Raw genomic sequence first — 12,057 nt, 5'->3', positions numbered from 1 at the left:
TGTAATTTATTACAATGTAAAGATGAAGTTGATATTTAAGAGATTGGACATAGATAAAAAATACTGAGAGCAAGAACAAAAGAGGGGGAAAGATGAACTCATTTTTCATGTCAACCAAATCCTTTTTAAAGCTGCAGTGCCTTGCGAAAGTATTGGCCCCCCACAAGAACTTTTTAAAATTTTGCCACATTTTATGCTTCAAACTTAAAGATATCAAACTGAAAATATTTTTCATGAATGAACAACACCAAATTTATTCCACATTTTATATTGTGTTTACAAATAAATAACTGAAGAGTAGGATGTAGGGAAGTATTGGCCCCCTGTTCTCTGAGCTCAGCTAACCGACTCCAGAAGTTCTGTGATGACTTCTGAATGATCCAATTTGACCTAAATAACACAATGACAAACAGAATGCACCTGTGTGCCATTTGGTCTCACATTTGCACATCCTACTTTTCAGTTTTTTATTTTTAAACACAATATAAAATGTTGAATAAATTTGGTTCCACTTCACGATTGTGTCTCACATGTTGTTGATTCTTCAAAAATATTTTCAGCTTGTTATCTTTAAGTTTGAAGCCTGAAATGTGGCAAAATGTCAACAAGTTTTTGGGGGGCCAATACTTTCGCAAGGCACTGTATATTTCATTTGTCAAACTTTATTCTTGCGAATCCATTACTAGTATGCCTGTAAGCATTTTTCCTCAATTCTGTATCAGTCATTTCTTTGGTGGGAAAAGTGGATGACGAGATGAAAAACTCAGAATACATAATGACATTATTAGCGGCCCTTCTCTATGATTAATTGGAGCGCTGTGTCGCTCAGCGTGACAGAGCCGTTGGTTGCCAGACAGTGTTGTGACAGGAGATGAGTGGTGTGATGACGAGTCTGGAGATAATCACACACAAATAGACTCGTAGGACATTTATGAGTAAGCATCATCATTACACCCATTCTGTCTTGTTTCTAAGCACTGATATCCTACTCACAAAAGGCTACTTCCAGAAAAAAAACTATGAAATCAGACAAAATTCAGTCAGATTTGCAAAACAAAGACAGTCCGTTACTGATTTATCAATGATTTTCCAGCAATGACTGACAACATCAGTCGCTGCTTCAGTATTTACCATGTTTGCTCATTATAACACATACAGACTCAGCTGTGGTAGCATCGTAAACAAGATGGCATCTCTATATCTGAACAACAGAAGACATCAAGAAACCTCAGAGCTCCCATCTCAAGTGCCAGACATGAGAAACTCCACCGTGTTTGATGGTGGTTCTGAGTTCACCGTCACCAAACTTTCATCTACAAGGAGCAGAAGACAAAAATAGGTCGTATCTACTGTTTACAGAAAACTGAAGGTAATGGAAGAAGAGACAAAGTTGTGGAAGCTAGTGTGAGAGTGGGATATGAAGAGAGAGGGCAGGGATGAAGGAGGACCAGGTCGCAGTCTGTGGATAAGATGAATCCAGCAGAGGCAGAATCACCCAGCTGGTTTTGAACTGATTACTGCTCAACACCAGGATATCCAGTCTGGCCTTTGATGGGCTTGTCTGATTGATGTTGGGCCAAAGTGAATCGTTACCTCAAGGAAGACATTGACATCTCACAGCAGAGCTCTGTTCATCGTGTAAAGTGAAGTAAACTGTTATTTCATTAATGTGATCAATACACCTATTAAATCAGTCCTGTTCAATATTCACAGAGGAAAACAGTTAAGGAATCCACTAAACACCTTAGAGTTGCTGTTAGAAGATAACATGCAATGTTAAACCAGAGTTTTATTTAATTAAAATAAAACTAAATTTGATAAAAACCTTTGGGAAAATTTACAAACAGCCCACGTATGGATGTTTCTGCAAGTGAATTTGATTATCTACTAGTTTATTTACCTCAGAATCTTAAGATTATTTAAGAAGAAAGTAAATAAAGTAATTATTCTAGGTAGATTTGCACGTTGTTGTGTATTTATTTTAAGTTGATCGTGAGGATTTATCTTTCCCTCATACTCTTGTCCTATTCCATCAGTTTGATCGGTCAGCAGATCACATTTCCAATAAAACATTGCAAATCATGTACGAAATAGAGATGCAGGTAAAAACCAAAGCCACTCTGACAGCAGCGTCATCTGTATGTTGTGTAGCTGTTTATATTCCCCCTGGCAGATCAGAGAGGAGTTCTTTGCGCTGCATCTATGTTGTTTATCCTCAGCGCGTCAGGTCCTCTGTGGTTCTCGCCTCTCAGCGCAGCTTACTGAAATTTCTCTGAATCGTTGAAGGACACTGCCCTCTCCGCTCCAGCGGTGATACTGAAATATTCTAGGTTGGTATTGTGGTGTGGAACAATATGTAACTGGATAAAAAAAAAAATCTGTGTGTTCATTTAAACTACTTCTTCCATACCAGCAGCATGTTGGTCATTCAGTCCATCGATTAGAGCAGAATATATCTGACATTTTAACTAGCAGGGCATTTAGAAAGAATGTCCTTCTGCAAAGCTGCAAACTGCTGAATCCCCACTGTGATTCAAATCCTCCTCAAAAGACAAACATGTCTGTCCTATACCACAGTCACCTCTCTGCAAAACCTCGTGGGCATCAGTTCAGATCTTTCATAGATATTGTGTTAATGGCGAACAAACAAAGATGAAGGCATTGGCCAAGGTAACGTTTCTATTCTGGGTGGACCCCATTGACATCATTCATCCAATATGCCAAGTGAAAAGGTCTTGACTGGTTTTTCACTAATTGTCATGAAAGATGTTCACTTCCACTATCAGGTCAAAATCTCAGTTTTTCAGGGAAAGATTTTCTCAACTGTAATATGTTAGTGCTTATTAACTATTGTGCTAACATGGAGAATGTGGTACATCCTGTATCATAACTGCTAAGTATCAGCAAGTTAGCGTTACTAACACATCATGAGCAAAACAATCGACCAAGTCAGTGTAAACAATCTTAAAGGGTGATTAAATTATGTATTGTATGAGCAGTTTTGATTTTTATGCAATTGTCGTAGTTGCAGCTGTTCATTGTTCATTACAATACCGCTTTTTAATCTGATTCAGAGTTTTTCAAATTTTAGATTTCTTATTTACCTACAATAACTTTTTATTTGTTACAGACACATGCGGCCATGCTGATTGTTGTAATCTTTACTACTACGTGCCTCCATTGTTTTCTGTCTTGTTCTAGCTTCAGTATGAATCACTCAGTAGCATCTAAATGTCCAGCTGCTGATACTCACATTCTTTACGTCGGTCCATGGACTGTTTGAAGGGCTTTATAGATGTTGTCTGCTAACAGTGAGGCAATTTAACTGTAGTGAAAAGTATAGGAACAACCTTTTTGAAAATGTTTTGGACATCGTCTTCAGTAAATCTATCTCACAATGGCTACCACATACCTCTATAATGTGATCCATAACAGAAATGGTCAGGTATCAGAACTACTGGATTAGTGTTAGTTCAGATCTCAAAGGGAGTGTTGTGTTCTTCTATAGTAGATCACTAATGTTATCAATGAACATCTGTATCATGATTTTCCTGTACTGTTAAGAGAGTTCCAGTGCAGACAAATAGGAAACAGGGAGTAACAACCAATACTCAACTACTCTTTAGAGAGAAATACAGATATTTGTAAGAGATTTCCATAAAAAAAGCACAAAGTCAGTTATAATAAGCAGAGTTGGCAACACTGACTGCCGTGTGTACACATATGCGAGCTTTTGTTAGTCAAAGCCACCTCACAGAGCTGCTAGCAGGGCTGCAGGCTCTTTGTTTTCCGGTGAGCTAATTAGAAATGTACTTTGCTTCAGAAATAAAAAAATTTTACACTTTAAAGCACTGTTGGAAATTTTACCACATCAGCATCTCTCTCATATGAATAGAAGGACATGTAACCAAAGTTTTACTTTAAGTTTTCTGCTCTGAATTAATGTGTTTAAACCACAAGGTGATGAAGTATACAGCAGTGATTCAACATAGAGGAGGTCCTAACAGTCACATGTGGCCACCTCTCAGAGACAGCAAATGGGCCCATGAGTCGATCATAGTCCTGAAGTGCTGAAGGGATAAACAACATGTTTTTGATGTTGGTGAACATTGTCTTTCATATGCTAATGAAGGAACGTTTCCAACTGTTTACAAGCACACAGCGTAGTCAGAGATATTTATGCAGCACATCAGTACAAGAAAGAAAGAAGGCTTAAAAATATTGTGATCCAAACTTGAAAAAAACAGCCTGAATTGTAATAGTGCACAAATTACATTCACACTCTCACACAATTTCCTTTGGCTGCAGTGTAATCGCTGCTTTTATTGACTGCAGTCATTTACTCTGCAGCACACAAACGCGTGCACACACACACACACACACACACACACACACACACAGTCCCATTGCGGTGGCCGCTGACTGATGGACCAAGCTACAGCAAAGAATCTCTCTGCTCGCTGGCATGGAATCAATGCAGACTTGCAGTGGTGAGCAAAAAGCTGCAGAGAACACACACACACACACACACACACACACACACACACACACACACACACACACACACACACACACACACACACACACACACACACACACACACACACACACACACACACACACACACACACACACACACACACACACACACACTACTTGTGATCACCTTTCCTTATCATGAAAGCAGAGATTCACATGGAGACGGAGTTCATAACCTCTGACCTCTTGGCTGTGAGCCTAAAACAGGCAGACTGAGGACAGCGGAATGTAAAGCACTGCGAATAATTATGCTTGACAGTTTTTAATAGCCTTTTATAGCAGCGTGATCAGTCAGCCTGAAAGATGTTATGCTTTTAAGTAAAATTTAAGCGTAGCTTTTGCCTGAGGCTCACACTGATATAGGACTTTACATTTAGTACTCCTTGTAAGATTAGGCTCGCTATCATTTTATTAGATCAGACTAAAGTCTGCACATGATTCATGTACTGTTGAACAGTTTTTTGTTTTTCATTAAAATGCGTTTCAGCCAAACTATATCAATACTATCCTCCTGATAGTAACACAAGGACACGTCATGAACCATTAAAAACTTTAGATCCATTAACACAATGCGGAGAACAGAGAGTGTACAGTACTTACGATATTTGAATGTTGATTGGAAGACAGGAGGATCTTTTCTTGAGCAGGAAACTCCCACAAACTCTCTCACACACTCACGCACACACACAAGTGACTGGTTGGTAGAGTGTGTTCCTGTTGAGACACACAAAAAGACAAAAGACACAAGAGATGAAAAAAATCCATCAAACAATATGCTGCATTTACCTCGAGGCTTCAGTGTACATACAGTTAAGTTATATGTAAATAATAAAAGACCAGTGAACTGTTTTGTCAAGATTAATGTTTAAATGCATCAGTTACAGAAGGAGCTGGCACTTTCAAAGACCACATCTCATTTAATCCTCAGACTGTCAAGAAGGACATGATTTATTATTTTTAATCTGGATACCAGGACCAGAAACATACTTCTAGTAAGGACAGTTGAATGAAATTATAACAGTAGTCTGTATATTTAAAGATATCTGTGGGTTCTCTCCGGGTTCCCTCCTCCCACCTCGTGTTTGTATGTCTTTGTATGTGGCTCCGCGGTGCACTGGTGTCGTGCCCGGATTGTCCCCCGCCTCACGCCCTATGTCAGCTGGGGTAGGCTCCAGCTCCCCGTGACCCGCTAAGGCGGATACAGTGGCGGTACATGAAAATGAAGCTGCTTGAAAAAAAATCTGGGTCACTTAATGTCATAATATCAGCACATTTTAAATGAAAATCCAGCGTTTTCATTTATAATTTCTTAAAATTGGAGGTTAAATTGTGTCCCTTTTGCTTGGAGTTGATTTTAAACCAAAGCATTTTAAACGTAAGAAATGCTTTTTTGGCACTCTAATCTGCCATGATGGCTCTTTCTCTGGTGACTAACACTTTTTCTAATATTTTTTCTCTTTTACAGTTTAACTACAATGAGCACTAAAGTACTTCATGCAGTAAAAAACCTTGGCTGGAAAATTGACATTCGACTTTGGCATTTTTTCCCACTTTTCCACCACTTTTCATGAAAATCCATCAAGTTGTTAATGCATAATCATTAAAAAGATTTCTGGATCCCCCCTCGAAGATCCAATGGGCTTTCCCTCACTGCACGCCTTAAATCAGTGAGCAGGTGTCATGAAAATCCGTCCAGTTGTTTTTGTGTAAACCTTAACAGATGAACAGACACCGGTGAAATCATAACCCTCAGCAGACGTACAGTAACAGGTTGGACAAGCTGAAAACTGAGTTTTCTTCTAAACAGTTTGTACTTGCATTCAGAGTGATCATGATCACTAAATGTTAATCATATTTACATCTACTAAATATAATTTAATATTTGGTCATTGATTTGTTTACTTCTATGCATCAGTTCTTCCTCTGAACCTTTGCTAACTCCTGTGTTATTTAACAAACTATATTTCCTTTTTTATGCAGTTGTATTTTTAGTGTCCTGTCGACCCTGGTAATACATGTTGATGCATGTTAATTTATGAATTGTAATATGGTTATAGCATATACAGTGTGAAGGTTGTCTTCCTTTGTACTGTATATTTGGGTAAAATATTTCACTCCAAATTTGCATCAAACATTTACTAAGCAGTGATGTTAGAGGCTAAATGCCCTCTCTCTGCCTGGTTGAGAGTACTTTAAATTCCTCCTGTGACAGTAATCCCAAACAGCAGATCTGAAATCCAGAAAATTCAATTTTATTTGTTTGCATATATTTTGATTAAACTGTCCTGTATGATTACTGCATTGAGGTTTTGTTTACTCCCATTATTTTATACACATATCTTTGTCCTTATTCTCAGACTTAACATGTTTAGGCAGGAAATTGGAAATGAATTAAGTGAAGTAATAATATGTGGCTGAAGCGATCACTTAGACGTAATGTTTCATCACATTTATAGAGGTGGGAAGATGGCACAGTGTGTCTGTGTGTGTGCATTTGTGGGTGTGTACGTGTGTGTGTGTGTGTGTGTGTGTGTGTGTGTGTGTGGTAATGGGGTTAAGATCATCTGCACTTATCCCATAATTACACAAATGATGCATTCTGAGGATAGGCTGACTGCAGCTTTGATCGTGCAACTTAGGGAACTCATACATAACAGACTCCCACTGCTTCTTATAAACGACCCAAGAGTATATGTTTTTAATTTTCAATGCAGAATCCAAGATAAGAATCACATCTGACACACAAGTAGACGGGCATTAATTAGCACAACAAGGCCCAGTGGTGGTCCCTGGAACAGTAAGTAAATGTTTCATTAGCTTGCACATTGCAGCTACTCATGCTCTAGTTTTACATTAGACACTAAAGCTGATCTCTGTCCACAGGAGCTTTTGCTGTTTTCAGCTGCAAGTGTCAAAGGAGCTCAACACAACACAACACAACACAACACAACACAACACAACACAACACAACACAACACAACACAACGGACAGGATATGTGGAAATGCTGAATGCAAATGAATTTAAAACTCTGGCAGTCTCATCAGTCACATTTACACTGAGGCATTAATCCACAGAGAAAGATTTGAGGAAAAGTTTCCTAAATGTAATAAGTGCACAAAATAAAATAAAAATATATAAGTTTAGCATTTTACAAATGTGTTTGAGTCTTAAAAATGATGGAATAGATAAACATTTCTTTCATGACTTATTTTTCCTGCACCATATATTGAGAAAGAAAGTAAAATAGTATGGAATTCAGATCCCTGACCAGAATGCGTCATTCATGATTGCATTTTATGAATTTGAGATATTTTATTTAACAGTTTTTATTTTCTCCCATCAGTTTGCCTGGAAAATCTATTGCTTTTAAACTTCTGGTCTCAGCTTTATGAATCATGCCTGTTGATTCACAAATAGAATCACTATTATCAAGAATTGTGGAATACGCTTGAGGGTATATTTAAATAGATCACTTGTCAATTATTGGAAAACAAGTATGTCGATTGACTTTGATCCATAATTACACTGAGCATGTTGGAATCAGGGCGGCACGGTGGCGCAGCGGTTAGCGCTGCTGTTAGCGCTGCCTCACAACACGGCGGACCCGGGTTCGAGTCCCGCTCTGTGCGGAGTTCGCATGCTCTCCCCGTGTCTGCGTGGGTTCTCTCCGGGTTGTCCGGCTTCCTCCCACCTCCAAAAGCATGCGCTTCAGGTTGATTGGCCGGTCCCAAATTGACCATAGGAGTGAGTGTGTGTGTGAATGGTTGTTTGTTTCTGTGTGGCTCCGCGGTGCACTGGCGTCGTGCCCGGAGTGTCCCCCGCCTCGCGCCCTGAGACTGCCAGGATAGGCACTGGCTGCCCCGCGACCTGCGTTAGCGGATTAAGCGGGTCGGAAAATGAATGAATGAATGTTGGAATCAGTTAACACTAAATTTGCATCTATGCATCTGCTGCATTTGTCCATCTCACAGGAGATGTTTGCTCACAGGTAATTACCAAAAAAATTATTTTTTCTAAATTTGTGGCTATAATGTTTAGTAGACATGTCAACAACATTATATAAATGTAAATGGTTAGATTTTGTTGGGTTGTTTGTTATATCCAAGTCGAATTATCTGACTAGAATGAAGTCAGCACAAATCTATTCTAAACAATTGCAAATTAAGAATTATTCAGTTGTTTTGTATTCATCCAAAAAAACCCTTCCATTAGCATGTTGGTATTCTTCACATGATCTACTAAACGTTACAAGAAATGTATTCTGTTCTGTAGCAAATCATTTTTCTCACCAACTCTGGCAGCGCACTTTGCTCAAGTCAAGAGAACTTTCGTGTGGGTCAGGTTCTGCGAAGTTGTGCTGAATGTCTTGTCAGGTTCGCTGGTGCTTCGCTCTGAAAGACTCAGATCTCCAGACCCTTTCACCACCTGGTGGCATGAATTATTCAACATCAGAGTGTTTAGAAGGGTCCTTGACTTTCTGTTTGTTCTTCTCATTTCTCTTTCAAGCCAAATGATTTTTTTTTCGACACATTTATCTTCCCTTAATTTAAAAGTCATCTCTTTTGGCCTTCTATCCATCATATGATTTACTAAAGCCAGCAAACCGGCCCCTTTGCTCTATTCACCCTGACAAATCTCTGCAGTCTTACACTGCAACCTGCCCCCATCTTTCTGCACCTCCTCTTTTTTGCCCCTTTTTCACACTTCTTTTCTAAGTTTATCTCAGTGAACTTTCAGAAATAATGTCTGCTGGGTACGGAGTGAGTAGTGGTTACAAACAACAATATCCATCCATCCATCCATCCATCCATCCATCCATCCATCCATCCATCCTTCCATCCATCCTTCATCCATCCATCCATCCATCATCCATCCATCCATCCATCCATCCATCCATCCATCCATTTGCTTAAATCATGAGAATTTTGAATTGGTATTGTACACAAAAGAATATCAGTGCTCCAACCAGAGGGATGACACCTGCTGTGTTACTATGGCAACATCAGAGATGTGTCATGGAAGGTACAATTATTCATCACTAGAAATTACAGCTCATTAGCCCATGTGCTTGAACTTGAATTTATAATCAAAAGAGGGAAAATAAAGGAAGGTCTACATGCTGAATGAGTGTTGAGGTTGTTAGTACCACTAATGTTTATGATATTAGAGAGAAATAGTAAAATTAGAAAGGATGCACAATCGCAGTCACTCCAAAACAGAGATACAGTGGTCTCTAGTGTGAATTTTCAGTGTTCTGGAGCCTGGAGATATTTCAGCACCATGGACAGCAGCTGTCTGGTGGACATGTTCGAATTGACAGCTACGTACGTATAACATGTTTCTGCAAGTTCCTGCTAAGATACTGCAGCTCATCAGTCACTACTGAGGACATCGCTCATGTCACCATAAACACTGTCCATGTTAAGATGCTTGTTGGTCAAAAAGATGGACAGTAAACATACATCCATGATCAAAGAGGAGTAACACAACAAAATAGTTCTTCATGTGTTCTGTGAATAAAAGAACTAACCACTATTATTTTGATCGCATGACACAATTTACTTTAAGGACAGAAGATATTTGTCAAAATCGTTGGTAAAATTGTATTCAGTATTGATGTGGACGGTCTAAGTGTTGTCAGTAATAAAGGATACTTTTATGAGAAAAACAAACACCCTCACCGTCCTCATTTAAAAGATGGATGGATGGATGGATGGATGGATGGATGGATGGATGATAGATAGATAGATAGATAGATAGATAGATAGATAGATAGATAGATAGATAGATAGATAGATAGATAGATAGATAGATAGATAGATAGATAGATAGATAGATAGATAGATAGATAGATAGATAGATAGATAGATAGATAGATAGATAGATAATCAGATGTTAATGCATCAGTCATTCTTCCTCCGCTGTGTCTCATCAATGATCACTGCATGCAGTCACTAATGGAAGCTTTTAAAGGACTATTAAGTGGAGAAATTATAGTTAACCGATTCAGATATATTTAACAAGATACCTGGCCATTTCATTTTGTGCATTAGCCGTGATGACTCAACGGGGGGTGGGGGGCTGGGGGTGTGAGCTAAAAGCCCTTCATGAAGCAGACAGTCAGGAGGGAAGATAAGTCCTGTAATTGCTCTGAGTCCTGTGTTTTCAATATACATCCTTAAACCTTCAAAGGCATTAGGATTCTTTCTCTAGATAACACACTGCTGATGCTGATGAAACTGATGGATACATAAGACAGGAAAAACGTGAAAGCTGTTTGAATTTAGAAATCAACAATAAACCTGCCAAAGCGTCCATACTCAGCAATAACTCAGGGGTCCAGCTGCTTCTTAGCCATAAATACTTTCAGTTTAGCATGATATATGTGTGCACACCTATACACTCATTATACAGTATGTGTGAGCTTACATATGTACAGGACACACTGATTTGTGTGTTCAGTCTTTGATCATCCTGCTGTTACATGTATTTTCTTGCTCGTAGCCCTTATTCATAAGCTTTTAATGGGAAGCTGTGGGTTGTCCTTTCCTTGCTGTGCCCTCTGTTGTGGCGCACTTCAGTTTGGAAAAGGGAATAGTAGCTAATTAAGATGAAGTCAGTCCTTGGAGGTTGTCCTCTGCAGTCGGCCTTTTGCTCACTGTGGCAGTGAGAGGTTGGCGGGTCTGTAGCCACCACAAGGGTCCTCCAAGCTAAGCCATGAAAGGACTTTATTTGTGACTATGCATTCAGTTGAACGCTCATGAAGCAGCTGGAAGAAACTAGCGTCAATAGTGTGAAACACATTGTGAAATAATGCAGAAGTAATGAGGGAACCATTCAGCAGCTCCTGTCTCTGGTATTTATTTGGCCGTTTAATGTGGCAGTGCATTAACGCGTCCTGAGAAAACAGTGTGGTCGTTAGAGTCTGAACACAACTGCACATGCTCTTCGGATTTTAAGACCACGACATGTAGGATTTATACTCTTCTCCATTTCAAAGGTTTTTAGTGTGAAAAAACAACACGGCAAACCAACATGATAATTACCACTAAGCACATTTTTGCAGAGACATACAAAGTAATACATACAATAAACCTCAGAAAAAACATAAAGCACTTGAGGAGAGCATGACTTAATCCTACTGTATAATCTCTTTTGATATGTTTCACTAATTCATCTACATTTGAAAAGGTTTTTCTACATTATGGGTGGATTTCCATCATAATAAACTCTGGGAGGAAAATTTGTGAAGCTGTTTTGTTGATAGTGTATCTAAATTGTTTATTTTGGCAGAAGAGGTTATTTGAGTTTTATTTCAAGTCTTCCATTTATGGTTTGGTAAATTACAAATGGTATGAAAGGTCAAGTGGCACAAACCAATATTTAACAAAAACACTGGTGAGAAAATAAACTCACACATCATTACTTAGCTAGTTCCAGTAAAATGTTGTGTGGTCTCAAGGACATATGAATAGCTTGTTTGCTGTTTCATCGAGATTAATCCTTTTTTGTGTAA

The 12,057-nt window shown here is 38.8% G+C and overlaps 1 protein-coding gene across 1 annotated transcript in view; it reads right to left on the bottom strand.

The window, feature by feature from the left end:
* frmpd3 (FERM and PDZ domain containing 3) overlaps positions 1–5,169 on the bottom strand; it is a 42,534-nt gene extending 37,365 nt beyond the window's left edge. The window contains exon 1 of the mRNA XM_068325945.1: positions 5,140–5,169. The gene's annotated coding sequence lies outside the window, so the exon portion shown is untranslated. The remainder of the gene's footprint in view (positions 1–5,139) is intronic.
* Positions 5,170–12,057: the final 6,888 nt, after the last annotated feature.

Source organism: Antennarius striatus, chromosome 10 (genome assembly GCF_040054535.1).
Source record: "Antennarius striatus isolate MH-2024 chromosome 10, ASM4005453v1, whole genome shotgun sequence".
NCBI lineage: Eukaryota > Metazoa > Chordata > Actinopteri > Lophiiformes > Antennariidae > Antennarius > Antennarius striatus.
The sequence above is the reverse complement of the archived record's forward strand: the minus strand, read 5'-3'. Positions and strand labels throughout refer to the sequence as shown.